Genomic DNA, 16,893 nt, shown 5'->3' on the forward strand with positions numbered 1-16,893 from the left:
ATCATTTGTCTGTCATAGTAAATGTGCCAGGGTCCAGAGATGGTTATAAGAGCTAAGGCCAGTGAAAAATCCCACTTGTGATTCATGAATGAGCTGTGGGATCAACTTACACAACCTGTTAGCAAGTATTTTAGCCATTATTTTCAAATCAACATTGCTCAGGGAGGTCAGGCAATTACTAGCACAATCTATGGGGTACTTACTTTCTTTGAGGCGTAGAGGTGGTAGCTTTATTAAAGAAATTCCCCAAGGAGCCAGCAACTGTTGCTTCCTGAAAGGTCTGTGTAAAATTTGACACCAGGAGGGGTTTAGCAGTCGTATAAAATTCTCCTTCATAACCATCCCCTCCAGGCGATTGATATGTAGGTAGGGTAGAGATGGCTTCTGCAGCCTCGTCTAAAGCAAAGTCACCCTCCAGGTATTCCCAGCCCTAAACGTTAAGGGTGGGGCAGGCCCAGCCCGTGCAGGGCGTTATACCGGGGCAGTGACGTCAGGTGGGGGAGGGGGAGGGGCAGGGTGGGGGGGGGGGTTTAAAATGTGGGATATGGACCATTACAGGTAAGTAACGAAAAAATAAAACGAATTTCGTTGCCTACGCTGCCTCACATTTGGCGATGCAGCACGGGCAACGAAATTTGTTTAATTCATTTTTTTCGTTACTTACCTGTAATGGTCCATATCCCGCATTTTAAACCCCCCCACCCTGCCCCTCCCCTGCCTGACGTCAACGCCCCGGTATAACGCCCTGCACGGGCCGGGCCTGGGGTGGGGATATGCTCATGCGTGGTTTGATACTCCAAAGTATAGAGGGAAGTATAATACAAGGCAAAGCAATCAGCAATTTCTAGGCAGTGGGTTAAGACAACGCCATGTGCATCTCAAATCACATCTTAATTCTTCATCTGGTGGGAGGGTGAAGGGGTGGCGGAGGGGTGGCGGAGGGTGTCACAGCTCGTCACATCTGGGATTAACCGACACTGGAGGAGAAAGTAATCAAGGAGAGACTGCGTGGCATGTGGGCAGGAAAAGACGGTAAAATCCTTTGTCGTCGGGTGGAGTAAACGCCATACATCCGATACATTCTTCATGAGGGATCTATCAAGCCATTTGTGGCAATCAAGATGCCCAGATTGACCCAAAATAGAGTCAGGAGATAACTTCCAGACTCCACCTCTGAGCAAGGGCATGCCCCCAAAAGAATTTAGGTGTCTGGAGAGGAGGACTAGATCGTATGTCTTATCCATAATGGGGGCATGAAATGACCCCATTATCGCTGTCCTACTCATGATAAGCACCTGCCTTCATAGTCCATTCGTGTTTTGAGTACTTTACAAGGAAGTCCAGACCCAATGAAAATGAACACTTTGCGTTTCTTGGGCAATCCATTAGATGGAGATGTATCATCACCGGTCCCCACAGTCCGACTGCTGCTTACCACTGTACCCGGCCAATTCTGTTTTAACTTGAGGGAGTTCACTAGGTAAAGATGGGTTTCCTAGATGAGGGAAAGGTTGACATGTTTCATATTGAGGTAATGTAGAATCTTCCTACGTTTAATATAATGTGACACACCATTGACATTCCAGGTGAAATGTGATAAGGGTTTGGACTTCATACAAATACACTGGATTAACAATAGCAAAGTAATCCAACAACCCACCAAACTGGGGCATAGAAGGATGAGGATGAGACAACTAGTGGACCTGTAAAAGAAAAACACCTTTCATGGTCCCTACTGATACAATATGCTTTGGGAGAATTCAACCTACCTTAAGAAAAAGGCAAAAGAAGGGAGGGTGATTGTAGAATGGAAGAAGAAGGAAAGGGAAAAGGGAAAAGAAATAAAGGGGAAAGTAGAACAAGATTTAAAACCCCAAGCTAACTCATTCACCACATATCAGTGCCACTCGATGTCAAGCTCAGTTTTGGGAGTGGAATGGATGTCTCCATCCATGGGTATGGGAATACAGTACAAACCAGTCATCAATCACATGGAGGGAATACAGTATACTGTGAGCATAAAGTAAGTGATAAGGAGGATTCTGGAAAAGAAAAGGGAGTGTGGCCTAGAAGCCAGTGCATGAGACATGCATAGTCAGCGGTCAAAGGAAAAGCCAACTCCATGGGTTAGCAAGCAGAAAGGTGGCCTTTAACATTGCTGGCCCTTCAGGACAGAACTATACATTGGAGAAAGGGTGAAATGTCAATGAACATTAGAGGGTCTACCTGCATTCACAGAAATGGGCGAACAGGAGAAGAAGTATCACCGCACATCAACTGCAACCTCTGCAAATAAACAAGTCTCAATCAGCCAATCTTTCTCTTGGGCATTCCATCTGTCAGTCTTGGGTTGAAGGGCAGTCTTCCTGTGTCCCATTATTATCACTGCCTGCTTGCGATCCACATGATTCGATCCCCTGCATGGCTGAGACTGCAATCTTTGTTGCTTTGGTTGGTGTAGGGAAGGCAGTCAATGGGGAAGGGCTTCCGCAGTAGAGGAGAAGTCAGGAGTGCCCTGTAAGGCAGGAACATCCATCTTAGAGTCATCTAGAGTCATCTAAGTGATGCAGAAAGGACCCTAGATTGTACAGCTAAAACAAACCCTTTGTCTTGCCATCCATGGTCACAAGCATGTGCGAAAGGTTCAAAAGGCAATAGTTTAGGTCCCAGCATCAGAATTATGGTCTGAAGGCTAGGAACTTTTACCACTTGATGCTGGTTACTGAGGGATAGTCTGCACAGAAAGCGATACAATGGCCCTGATATAGCAGCAGATCTTTAGAGCCGCAAGCCGATTGTAGAATGGCTCTTGTGTGTCACTAAAACAGTGTGCAGGCAATGATCGCCTCAGAGAAGGTCCCTGGTCACCTTAAAAAGTATGAATATGATGGGCTCCTTGGACTTTCAGAGATACAGGGGGTTGGTGACCAAGAAGGGTTGGAAGTTCTTTGCCTAAGAAGAGTGCCGCATTCCCCTTTTCCACCCCATCTGGGATGCCATAAATACAAAAATTACTATACGTACAAAGTCCATGTCTCTGCATCTGTCGAGTAAGGCCTTGTATTTAGACTCCAACTATTGAGTTGCTAATCAACTTTATCCAGCTGCAAAGATTTCATCTACGGTGCTATATCAGTCATTTTAGCGTCCATAGATGACAGCGTTAAGCCTATGGCTGTGATTTCCTTTAGAAGTGCATCTATCCTGGGATCTGAAGGTTTAGTGGCTGTCGACGAATGGCCTGGTTTGTAGTTGTTTAAAAAGTTACAATGTCCCTAGAGTAAAATAATCCTGTGAGAATGATCAACCGGGATTTAGTACCCACTGCACTTAATTTATAGGCGCAACCACCAAATACATCTAAAGTGTTATCAAAATCACAACAATTCAGGTATATATAAACCCTAGACTGGGAAACAGCATGCAGTTTTAACACTCACTAGGAGACAGTTTTCTGTGTATTTGTGACAGGTTAAAGAAATACAACAAATACATTAAAAATGAGCATAAATTTATTACACTTCACAGATTAATTTTTTTTGTTTTCATACAATTGTTATGCAATCAGTACATTATGTTTACAAAAAATACAATATATTACACAATACATTAAAAAATTTCTTGAGAACAAAAGTCGACGTGGCGTTTCGGTTAAAAACCTTCTTCAGGACAGTTTCTATAAAGAAACACAAAATTACTAAATACCAATTAAACATACAAACAGTGCCTTTGAGCATTTATCCAATTTATCTAACTATCACAAACTCTATAGGGATATTCCTTATCCAATGGGTCTCTAGCATCTAAAACCTATTTCTAAACATTGCTACTGTTGACACTTATTCAAATCAGGCATTTCTACAATGTAGGCACCCTACAGTACGATGGTTTGCCAACATTTCTCCTGCATGCAAGTATTGAATATACAATAGAATCTTAATACACAGTGCTCTATAATGGTGGTTGTGCCAATAATCATGTGCGATTTAGAATTATTTAGAAATTCAATACATATCGCACCAAAAGGTTACAGTGCCCATTGTGGTTGGCGTTAAGAATAAACCAATCAGTAAGGTAAGAGTCTCTTACCTCAAACAATATATAATATATCTCACTCAGATATTCATTCTGAGGTCGGAATCGTTAAATTGGAGGAGGTGTCCTGTTTTGGGTCCACACTCAAGACTACAAAAATCCCACTTGGTCAGTCGGGGTATAATTGTAATTGGTATTGTCTAAAAGATCAAGAAGGGAGGTATTTTAGATTAGATCCTGTAAGAGCCCATTTCTTCTCCTACATTAATACTAGAACATACTCGGGTCACGGGATACCTTTTTATCAGGTCTGTTAATTCCACACTGTGTCGGAGGGGCCACCGATTGGTTTACATAAAGTGAAAGTATAAAATTTTTAAGAGGCTCTGATAACTCTTCTATAGGATTAATTATAATAATCCTCATGCAATTGCCCTATTGTCAGGAGAACTCACCTAGAGAGGGGCTTGATAAATCGCTGTAGCCGCGTGCTAAGTATGCTTCGTCAGCCAGTTCTAGTACTCACGATCTCTAGAACATCTGTTAAAAAATTAATAATTCCCTATTTCATTTTGTTATGTGATTTGGTATTTGTATATATATGAATGTACATTTTTTTGATTCCAGTTATCTGACTGCCTAAATCCATTGTCTACCCTTAAAGTATTACTTAACTATTGGGGGACATGTGGTATTCAGTAAAGTATTCTGCAAAAATAGTTAAAAAACAGTATTCTTTGCAGTAATAGATTACTGGTCATAGTATGACTAGCTTAATTTAAGGCATTCGTTACGTTCTGAACCCTTTTCGTTAACCGGTTCGGATCACTCCATTTATCAGTTTCAAGTGGTGCTCTAAGTTCTCACAGGCACTTAGTAATAAAATGTATCCTGTACGCTTTGTTTAAATTAGATTAAACAGGCATAGCCTGACCACAAGGACCTCACATCCCCGTAGCCTGTCCAGAGAGCAGCAGTAGAGTAGTTTACGTTGTTAGGCAGCACACAAGTCTCATACCCAGGCAACAAGAGATGCGTAAGTCCACAGAGGCCCTCCATAATTGGTGGGTGCATTCAGTTGAATCCCAGCCAACTCAGAATACCGACAACCATTGAGAATTGGAGAGTCCCATGCAGACCTGTGGCAGACATAAATGGATCGCATTGGTCTCAGTCTATCTGAAGTGTCAGTCAATCATGGAAATCCCCACTCTATAGATCCTCAGGAAGGGCAATATAAGTGTTGTCCAGTCGCATAGTAGTGCCCAGGATGGAAGACTTCAGCAAACAGACCCCTCCCTCATCCAGCAGCTTCCTCAGGCTGGCAACGTGGAAGGGTCTAGCCAGCTACTGTGGGATTCAGGGACAGAAACAGGCTGATTCTTCACCATACTGGACACCCCAGGCCCAGACTCAAGAGCTGGTACTGACGTGGCAAAGGGGAAATGCTAAAACCCAAGGTACCCCAACAGGCCACTGTAGGGAGAAATGGTTGAGATCTGCAGATGGGGTTTAGAGTGGTCAAGAGTCATATGAAGACCAAGAGGCAATGGTTACACCTTTGTTGGGCCTGCACCAAAACAAAAATGGCAGAACACAGGCCCGGCCGCGGCACAGTCCAAGGAACTCCTTTGCAGGGGAAATCTGGCTCTCGGAACAAGGTGGGGTGTGCAGCAATCTACCCATTAAGTTGAGCTTCTGAGCTTTTTCCAAGTTACTGGTCATCATCCGAGGTGCAGGCATGGACCAGGAAAAAGAGTTCCACCCTGCATCAATGGGGTAAGGAAAATATCCAGCACTGATAGAAGAGAAGCAGAATTCCTCTGGTGAGGTATGGCAAGGTCCGGCAGACAGTGCCTGACTGATCTGTAGCGGGAAGACACCATCATGGTCAGGCTGTAGCTCTACCCCTGACTCTTAGAATTCCATTTAGAGTCATCACAATTCATATGACATCAGAAGCTAAGGCATGGACTTCACCGGAAGCTGGGGGGTCGACCCAAAGCCCTTACTACTTCCACTTTGCATGACTACCTGGCTAAAGGTGGGGCCTACAAAAAACTTCTATCAGGTATTTATGAAGTAATAATCCATACCTTAAGCTCCAAATCCACCTGTCTGTCTGCGTACAGGAAATGGAAACCACATGTGGAAGACTCCACTGATGACTATGATTGGCATTCTGTTATATTAATGCAGGATAGAGTAAGGAGAATGAATCACAAAAAGAGATGACTGGACACATGACTAGAAGCGGCCTCCCTCTGTAGTTTGAGGCACTGGAAATTACTTGAGCATCCCCACGACAAAGGAATGCTCAATGACAATGGCTGAAATAGTGTTCTATGAGCGAGAGGTATACAATCATAATGACCAGGTGCAAAAATTGCTCTAAATGGGACATTGTTAGACATAACAAACTTTAACATAATGTGGGGTTCCTGAGAGTTATTTGTAGGGGATCTAAGGGTATATAACCTTGATTCTGATCTTTTTTAATAGATTCAATAGGCACAGGTCTAACAGATCTCCTATTCAGTCAATATGTGAAGTTAGCACAGTGCATCTAGCCGACTAGTATTATAAATAAAGCAGTCTCAATTTGCTTGGTCGCTGTGTAAACAGTATTTTTTTCTTCCTAATTTACTTGGACGCAGGCCAAATAGCAGAAATTATTTACTGTTTGACCAGTGGCCTTAAAAGCAGCAGAACAACGTTATTATTTACCCAGCCGATTGCTAAGTAGTAAAAATTCTGTACTGAATGACTGCCAGACATGAAAATAGCAGAAAAACGTCATTATTTCCCCATCCACCGGCTAAGTAAGTAGAAATTCTGCAGTGTTTGGCTGGCAGCCATGCAAATAGCAGTAAAACTTAATTATGTACCCAGTTGCTGGCTAAATAGTAGAGATTCTATGCAGTTTGGCCAGCCACTGTGTTACTAGTAGAAAAACATCACTACTTACCCAGCCATTGTTAAATAGAGATTTCGAACTGGCTGGCTGATGGCCATAACAATAGCAGGAAAACCTAAATACTTACATGGCTGCTGATGAATAGTAGTTTGTGCTGCTCAGCCTGTGAGCATGAGCATGAGAGCAGTGCAAGGATTGGTTAGAGCAGACTGGCTCAACCCCCTAGAAGCCCTGGAGGCCTGTGCCTGCTCTTCACCCAGCTGTCTAAGCCAGCCAAAGTGACATACGCAAGTTAAACTTTAGGTGCGCACCATTCCTCTTCCCCTGCTGCCAGTCAGCAGTGCTGGATCCACCCCAACACTTAGTTCAGTCCCGCAGGCTGCACTGAAAAATAAAATGGTGATAAAATCATTTTATTACCATTTTAGTTTTCATGTTTGCTGCACTAGCAACAGGGAGTGCGATGCTCTGGCAGCCTAGCGGATGCACCACTGCAGGGATTTGTGCTTTTAACCTGTATGGGCTTCCTCTGTAAAACCATGTGTTCATAGCGGAGTTGGGAAGAGTTTTCATGCCACAGCACAGAAGAGTAAAACAGCTATCCTAGCTGCAGAGTCTTCTATCAAAACAAAGAGAAACAGCAAGGGAATGGCTAGCCATGCAAGAGGATGTGGCTTCCACTGTATCTTTGGTCCCAAAGGTGTGTTTACACATGTACCCCTTAGTAAGGCACTTGCTGGTGCCTTACTAGAGCAGTGAAACCCATTATCCCACGATTAAGAGAACCATATCCTGGTAACTTTTCAGATTATAGCCTCACTGCAAAGGTGGCTCAATGTCCCTAGTCAGGGTTTGCATCTTTAAGCTGACACCTCCCAACATAGTCACCACAGATGCAAGGGGGACAGGTTAGGCAGCAACCCTAGAATCATTAGATGTTCAGGGATAATGGGGTCCCCAAGAATGTTCCATGTCATTCAATTGCATGGTAGCACTATCTCATTTTTCAAAGGTTCTAAGTGGGTATGTAGTTAGATCCAGGATGGACTATTTGGTCGAAGTGTACCTGATAAACTACCAGAGAATCACAGGATCCCTACACTTGTTTCTCCCTTATTTTCATTTCCATCCAAACTCTCCAGAAGTGTTTAAATTGCATACTCTGGAAGTACATCAAACACTCATCATTTATGTCAGAAGAACGGATCTGTTCACGAAAGTGGGCTCATTGGGGCAGATTTACAAGCCCCTTGCGCTGCCAGTATGTCACTTGTTGTGACGCATTGGCAGCATAATTCTTTGTCCCATATTTACTAGGACAGGAAAAGCCACCCTGTGTGGCTTCTCCTGTCCTTATAAATATGGCCCCTTTACACCCAGCACTTCCGTGAAAGGGGCGTTCCATGGGTGTTGCTGTGGGTGTTCCCACGCAACACCCATGGAACCAGATACATTTCCAGATTTACGAGAAATTGTAAACCTGGAAATGCATCAGTTTGCTACGCCACCCTTTTCCTCTTTCAATGCATGCTGCATTCTACAGCATGCACGCATTGAAAGAGGAAAATGCTTGTAGTGATTGTGTTTGTGCAGGAAGGGGCCCCTCCTTGCACAAAAACAATCTCCCCATGGCTCAGACATCCTTGCACCATGGTGCAAGGGTGCCTGCGCCGATGCATGGCAGCTGTGTATGCGCCAGTGCAGGCGAGGGCACAGGAAAGCGACATATTATTGTAAAATGCGTTCTCTAACTAGTTCTACCCCAGTGTACCTAACCTAAGTGTAGTACAAGGTAAGAAGTAGGTGCTGTATTCTATAGTATGATAAGTTATAGTTTGTTGCTACGTTTGTATGCCAAGAGTCCCTCTAGATTCTAGTCAGCTCCATACCTTGGAATGAGAGAGGCTGGGATCTATTTCCGGGTCTCAAACTCCAACACCCCGCGAAGGGAGTCAGAACACAAGAAGCTGGATTCTCTGCAAACAGGGATGACAGCGTCTTGTCAGTGTGTCAGGCCGGGACATGGGCTCCTCTAAGTCGAGGTCTCCTCCTCACTTGCCGTGGCGATTCATATCGAGCTGTGCAGCTGAGCCACGGTTTGCCATGGTAAGGGAAGATATATTTATACCTTGAAGGGGCTTAGGAATGTTTGCAATGATGTAAAGTCGGGCAGAGGAAGACGTCATGAATGAACATTTAGGGTATAGCGATTCATGCATTATAAATGAGTTCTTTGAGAAATCAATAATCCTGGGCTAGGGAAACTCCCAAGAGCTTAAGGGTCTGGTTTGTAAGTACTCGTTATGACGTTGGGGTGGACGGATGTAGGTGACCATGCCTGTATTTGGATAGCATGGCTAATGTCTAAATAAGGACTGGGATCTTATGCCTTTATAAGGGCAATGCGAATTGTGCCTATATAAGGACATGATTCAGGAAAACCTATATAAGGACATCTAAATCGATACACAACAGAAGCAGACGCTATGCATTCAACAGGGCATGATCTGTCAGCAAGTCCTGTAGGAGGGCCCTGTTGTGTCTACTAAGGGTATTAGGGTCGCTGGATATGTTCTAATCTCCCCACAGAAGACAGGCGCATGAACAAACATCATTTTGAGGGTAGAGAGGCGTGGAAGAAAAAGGATTTTGTCAACATCTGTGACGTATATGGAGCCTACTACCTTGGAGAAGAACCATGTGCCATCATAATTTGTACAGGTTTTCTGGACCTTAAAGGAAACCATCCATCAAATCTGTATAGTCACTCAGCACTTCTTAGAGGAACTGCGGAAGAAAGAGGCCCCAACAGTTTGAGAGATTCCTTCAAAAGGACGCCACCCTCCATCCTTATGTTATGGGACAAGCAATTGACATTTAACATGATCAAAGACAAAGTTCATTGACATTGAAAGATATTACTGAGTAGTAAGGCATAAACACCTAGGTAAACTGCTAGGCTGGGAGGCCAAGGGTAAGAGAACTTTTTTTTAGCAAGGACTCAAAGTGAATCCAGTGTCATTGGTTTGAGGTCTGAGGGTATGTGAGGATAATGCAGTGGCCAGGCCAGATCGGAAACAAAGACGGTACTTAAAACGGGAGTGGAATGGGAAAAAAAGAGGGAAAGTAGACTTTGAGTCCTGAGACAGCACCTGCACTAATCAGCCAGCACTGACACCTGCCAAATCACTGGAGGGTTCACGCAACCATGCACCTGTAAATCACTGTTAGCCACTGCTAAAGTGTGACCACCGATAGATGAGCTTTTGAGTAAGGTGCCAAAGTGAGTGGACTGCCTCCTCAACCCCACCAGCCCAAGCGAGCAGCATCCAATGCAGCTGGCTGGGCAGGAGCAACCAGCACTGCAGTGGCCACCTCCAACTCTGTCTTTGTCTGCCTACACTCAGCCCTTAGTCATTCGGACTGGCAAAGCTGGCCTGCTGCGCAGCCAGCAATGGCCCCTCCAGCACCTGGGGTGTCAGGATTGTCAGACCCCATCATGCAAAACATTTCCTTGTAAACACAATTAATCACAGGCTAAGGTCTAAGAAGAAGATAAGGCAAAAACAAAGCAAATTCGCAACACGTACCATAACCAAGATGGCCGCCGGAAATCCAAAATTCGAACAACAGGTTACCCTCTAGACTTGAGTAGCAATCATTCTGATGCAGGTGTCGTGCCCGTTCAGTGGTTAGGGGACGTGTTGAGGCGAGCGTCGAAAAGTTAGTTAGGGAAATCTTTGTTGTGCTCGTTTATTTTCAATTCAGCTATGGGAGAAGAATGGATGAGCCGGCTGGTCAAGTAAGACTGTTCCACTGATTATTTGTTGAGCATGCACAAATTCAGAAGTGAAGAGAGTCTAATTCAAGGCATGCACAATTGTTCTCAGTAGTGTTTACAGAGCATGCTCACAGAAAGAACACTCACTGGTCTAGAGCAAATGGGACAGCACAACTTCGTTATCTACACACATTTGTTTTAGTTAAAACGAAGTCAGTAGAATATTTTAAAAAGTGAGTGTCTGTGAGATAGACACATTTATAGTAGGAGTGAAGTAACTGCCACTACATTTTTGGACTTAGAAGGCACAGTTAATTTTCTCTAATAAAATTGTAGCAAAGAGAGTAAGGTGAAGCAATTGTTAATCTGAATTCAACTACCACAGAGGAATTCGGTCTAACACAACAACTGTGCATTACCAAGGTTGGGAACCAGCAAAACCTATACATAATTAGAGAGAGGAAATAAGGAAAATACTGGCACACAACTTAGTTGTCTTGCATTTAGTCCACAGCATACTGAAGCAAACAGCATACCATATAGAAGAGAAGCATTGGCCTCATTTATACAGGCTAGGTGAACAGGATAAATACTACGTTTTAGACACAGCAAGGAATCAATGTTAATGTGTGTATTTCCTTTGTAGTTACATACTTACCTGTTAAGCTAGAAAAATAGCGGATGAAAAAAGAAGACTTCAGAAGTTGTGAGGAAGAAGTATTCGCAGTGTGGCTGTCTCTTCTCTGTCCAATCCCCTTTCCCCCGTGAGGCTACATCGGCCAAGTGCAGTCAATCGCCTTTGGTGGTGGGGTCTTGTAGGGGCATTGGGAACCTGCGGCGTTCTGCTCCTGTGCCTTTTGGAGAAGGGCTCTGAACCTAACATGGGGAGGGGGCTAGAAAAGCTATGCAGTGGATCCTAGTAAGCTGGGGAGCCCCATAAAGCATCAAGAAAACAGGATGGTCAACACTGCCCCGGAGCTTCAGCAGGGAATGGCCATATCGGTCACTCCTAGTTCCACCTGTGTAGAGATTTTTCTCAATGCTAGACAACAGCGCTGTTTAATTTCAGCCATATTCCTTCTAAAAACTCTATGAAAAAACAGAAATATAAACTACTAGACATAGTACAAAAATCAAAACTTTGTAATCTTCAAATACTAATATGTTAACAATGATGAGCTCAGTTCAAAAGTCAAAACAGGGGGTGTGGCCAAGATGGAGACTTAGGAGGCAGCAAACCCTCGAGGCTCCCCGCTCTGTATCCCCCACTCTGGCCGTTTCTCAGCATTATCACCCTGGTTTTGCAAGGAACGTGGCCGGGAGCAACAGAGAAATGAGAGGTAAGGCATCTAGGAGGATTGGAGCCTTGAGGAACATCGCTAGACCGACGCTGTGGTTCAATGTTGGCTACGGTGAAATGGCGGCTGAGTAAATCGGGCGCTGGGGAAGGTGTGCCTGCATTCCACAGGCAGCCCTGGAATCGTGAAGGTTTGCCATAGCCTGTCGTTTGTTGGCCTGGAGGTGCTTACGATGCGGGGCAGCGGCGACAGCGTGAGAGACAGCAGATGGGTGCGGCCGGTGGCTGGTGCAGGGCCCCATTGCGGTGGTCGTGAAAATCGAGGTCCGAGTGTCTGGCCTTTTGGACCCGAACTTGGCCGCCGGCTCCACCGAGTTCCTGAGTGGAGGTTGGGTGCCGGGCCCTGCTGTACGCCCCTGGAGCTGAGGTGAGGTGCTGTGATTAGATACGAGTGGCGGAAAGCAGAGTGCAGTGCTGGTGGCTAGGGCTGCTGGAGGGTCCCGCTGCGGCAGGCGTGAAAAACGAGGCTGGGGTTGCTGGGCCTCGGGTCCTGGCATGGCGGTTACCCTGGTTACGATGGAATATCCCATATGAACGGAGGTAAGGAGTGGACAGTGGTGGCCATGTGAGGGACAGAGCCCTGACCCCAACAAGTAGCTTACGAGGCTGTGTGTTCTATGAGGCCCAGGACAGCCGGGTGGTCACTGCAGAGGTCTGGGGCAGAGGCCTAGTCCCCAGGTAGGGGACCTGACGGGAGCGGCGGCCCCAAAAACTGGTTGAAATAACGCAATTTTTGAACTATGAAGGTAGGGGCCCGATTCTGAGAGCTGGTGGAATGCCCACACAGGAGGGGCGAAGGGCCCTAAATCTTAAGAGAGTGGAGTCGGGGATGACCAAGGGATGATGCAGGGGCACTAAGGAACTAAGGCAGCCGACCTCCCGGCCGAGCATCGGGAGCCCCAGAGGCCGGAATTCCCAGGGCAGGGGCTGCGCAGCGGACCTGTTTGCCCCCCTTTCCCCAGCGCCCGCTTCCAGTGCTGGGGCCCGTATAGTGGAAGGAGGCCCCCCCCAATATTAGTGATCTGAGGCAGTGGCTGACTATACGTTCACAGGGCCTGCAGAACTAGGCTTACTTGTTCTGTGGTCCACAGAAGAGCGGCAGCAGGGGCGAAGGGTCAACAGCGCTCAATCATGCACAAGGCCGTCCAGCATTGCAGGAAATAGCGCCAGGAGCGTGATAGCTTACAGAGAGGCCCTAGCGACAAAGAGGCTCAACGTGCTACCCACTTACCGGGGTTCATGTGGGCCATGGCAGGCACAAGGAAGAAGAGGGAGAGATCTCTCAAAGACATGCTCACCAAATCACTCTCTGCAAGGGATACCGGCGGTGCGTCCCAGACGACTTCACGGCCGCAACAGAACCTGACGCCTAAGGATACCCCATCACAAGGGAGTTCTTAGAAACACTATTCAACACTCTCCAGGAGGATTTCCAGTCATTAAAGCAAGAAGCAGCGGGCAAAGGAAGAGAAATCCGTTGAGATGTTGATGAACTAGGGGAGAGGGTTCTGGCTATCGAAGAGAGTGCGCACTCCAACAGCGAGGACATTGAGTCCCTGCAACAAGAAATCCTTTTCCTAAAGGACCAATACGTGGACCTTCAAGCACACTCCGAGGACCTGGAGAACAGGTCCCGACGCAATAACATTCGCGTCAGAGGGGTCCCGTCTTGAGGAAATGGGTCGGATATGGTAGGCTACCTACAGGGTCTCTTCAGAGACATTCTGGGCGAAGCTGCAGACTTCGAAATACGCATTGATCGGGCGCATCGGGTGGGACTTGACAGGTGGGTACCGGCCCCTCCCCCGGCCATCCTAGCCTACCTACCAGACTTTGTTCTGAAAAAACTTATCCTGCGGGAGGCCTGGAATAAACAGCCTATCCAGTATCAGGGCCATCCTGTAGCTCCGTATCAGGATCTTGCCTCCATAACATTGCAAAAGAGAAAAGCCTTTAAGGAAGTGACATCCTATTTAAAAGACAAAGGGGTGCCTTACTCATGGGGACACCCCTTTCACCTAATTTTTAAGTGGACCGGCAAGTTACAGCAGATGAGATCACTCCAGGAAACCTGCGATCTGCTGGGCATCGCGAGGCAGAGCCACGAGTCTTCTCCTACCCCATCACAGTGACTGTCGAGGGATGGTTGGCAGACAGTGGGACCAAGGCGCTCTCCCAATACCGTCAATAAGCCAGACACTCTGGCACTGTCTCAGGAAAGAGAAGCTGCCCTGGAAGACGTGAAGCATGACACCTCCCCTATTGTGTGAATGTACAATATCAACCGGGGTGTGCATAGCACGATGACTTGGCTGGCTTGGGGGGGGGCGGGGTTGCCCGGATTACACGTTGACCCCTCACTTTTTCTATATTCCAAGTGCCAGCAACAGTGGAAACCAGGAGTTGGACAATGGTGACTGGTTGGCGTAACTCTGTTGGGGTTAGGGAGGGGGGTTGGTAGGTTTGGCAGGGTGGAGGTCGGGGGGATGGGGTTGGGGAGGCGGGCAGTTGGTATAGACAATTTTGGGTGAACAGTCTGTTTGATTGGGGATAGGGGGTGGGGGGATGGTTGGGAAGGGGAAGAGTGGAAGGTGTCAGGTCGAGGGTGGGAGGAACCGGTGTGCAACCCTTGGGGAAGACGTTAAGTAGGGTCAGTAAATGCCAGGGAGCTCATACAACACGGTGGTCTGAGCAGGCGCCTTTTGGTCACTGCACCTTGATACATAGATGGTACACACCTAGTTAACTTCTATGTCTGCCCCACGACATAAGTCTTAACTCTTAACATGAAAGAGCTGAACAACCCCATCAAGAGGTGTGTGATTTTGAGCTATCTAGAGAACTCTGGGGCCTTGATATTCCTTCTGCAGGAGACACATTTGTTATCGAAGGACTGGCATAGAATGAAATACCATGTCTTTCCCCATCAATTTTACTCCTCTATGCCGGTTAAAAAAGGGGGATGGCCATACTCCTAGCACTGCACTTTCAGGGCAGGGTTGGAGACAAAGTGGCAGAGATGAGAGGAAGGCTGCTGGCATACAGGTTGTGGGTGGGAGACACCCCTGTCATCATAGGATTCCTCTACTCTCCGAATTCCGGTCAAGAGCCTTTTCTTACAGATTCCCTGTCGGCAGTCCTTCGCTATAATGACAGAAAGATTTTATTAGGCGGGGACCTTAACTTAGTTATGGACTCAGGGAAGGACAGGTCCGGCCACAGATTTGATGTAACTGGGGCAATATCGAGTGCAGGGAAAGAATGGCTACACACTAGAGGGCTGATAGATATCTGGAGAGCAGCTCACCCCCACAACACGCAATACTCATTTTATTCCCATGTACACCATACATATGCTCGCCTAGATCATTTTATAGGGTCCTCCGAACCTAATGCCTTGGTCCAAACAGTCAACAAAGTTCCTGCAGCACTGTTCGATCATGAAGCCGTGACATTGACTCTTGACCTGTAATCCATAGGCTGACCAAGGGGGAAGTGGAGACTACTGGAATCCCTACTACAGCGACCAGACATTTGCCGACAGGTGCAAAAGTGCATTACTGACTACTTAACATCCAATGACTCAGCTGACACACCTTTGACGGCACTATGGGGAGCCTTTAAAGTGATAATGTGGGGAAAATGAATAACTATCTCTGCAGCAGATAATAGAGCATACATGGAGAAAAGGGAAGAGTTGGCAGCTAAAGTGTTGAAGCTCGAACGAGTACACAGCCGGACTGGGGCTCCGCAAATGTGGCGGTAGCACAAAGCAGCCAGAGCACAACTTGCCAGCCTAGACTTGGACAGAGCGGAATATGCCGCTCTTCGGCTCAAACACTCTTACTATATTGGGGGTGATAAGACATGGAATCTCCTCACAAGCAAACACTGAGCGCAGTCCGAACATTCCAAAATTACGACCCTCCACACCTCAACTGGGGAACGGGTCGAACTTGATGACCAGATTGCGGAAACACTCCATGACTTCTATGCATCACTGTACAGTAGAAACCCCACAATTGACAGTGCAGGTGAGGTTTATCTTAGTCAAGCAGCTATTACGACCCTTAACCCATCAGGTGCAGCAGCATTAAGATGCCCCCATCAGGGTGGAAAAAGTGATTGGTGCAATCTCCCGCCTCAAACCGCTGAAATCGCCAGGCTCGGACTGCTTTTCCGCCAGTTTTTATAAACATTTTTGTCAATCCTTAGCCCCGGTTTTAATGCGCTTGTTTAACTCTTTTCAAGGTTCGGAAACAATCCAAGCAGACATGCTCGAGGCGGACATCGTTGTCCTTCCCAAGCCAGGGAAAGTTCCCACTCAATGCGTAGCATACCGGCCAATTTCTCTCCTCAACCTCGACTTGAAGCTCTTTACAGGGGTCCTGGCTGCCAGTTTAGGCCCACGGCTGCCCGTCATAATCAAACCTGACCAATCGGGCTTTATCCCCAACAGGCAAAGCAGCGACAACACCAAGCGGACAAGGCATTTAATAGACAAAGCCCACTATATGGGCCTGGACGCCCTGCTGCTTTCAGTCGATGCTGAGAAAGATTTCGACCTGGTGGACTGGGGCTTCTTGGACAAGACGTTAGCGCATTTCAGTGTGGGGAATCGATTTCGGGCTTGGGTGGCGAGCTGCTATGACCAACCCAGGGCAACGACACGGGTCAATGGGATCAGTTCAAAACCCTTCAATATCCGGCCAGGTACATGGCAGGAATGTCCTCTTTCACCCCTGCTTTTTGCGCTTTACATTGAGCCACTAGCGCAGCGGCTTCGGGATAACCCCCAGATAT

The 16,893-nt window shown here is 46.6% G+C and overlaps 1 long non-coding RNA gene across 1 annotated transcript in view; it reads left to right on the plus strand.

Annotated features, from left to right (window-relative positions):
• The window catches only part of LOC147726229 (uncharacterized), a 376,355-nt gene that overhangs the window by 281,107 nt on the left and 78,355 nt on the right, over positions 1–16,893 (plus strand). The gene's annotated exons all lie outside the window — the stretch shown is intronic.

Source organism: Lissotriton vulgaris, chromosome 3_1 (genome assembly GCF_964263255.1).
Source record: "Lissotriton vulgaris chromosome 3_1, aLisVul1.2, whole genome shotgun sequence".
Taxonomy (NCBI): domain Eukaryota; kingdom Metazoa; phylum Chordata; class Amphibia; order Caudata; family Salamandridae; genus Lissotriton; species Lissotriton vulgaris.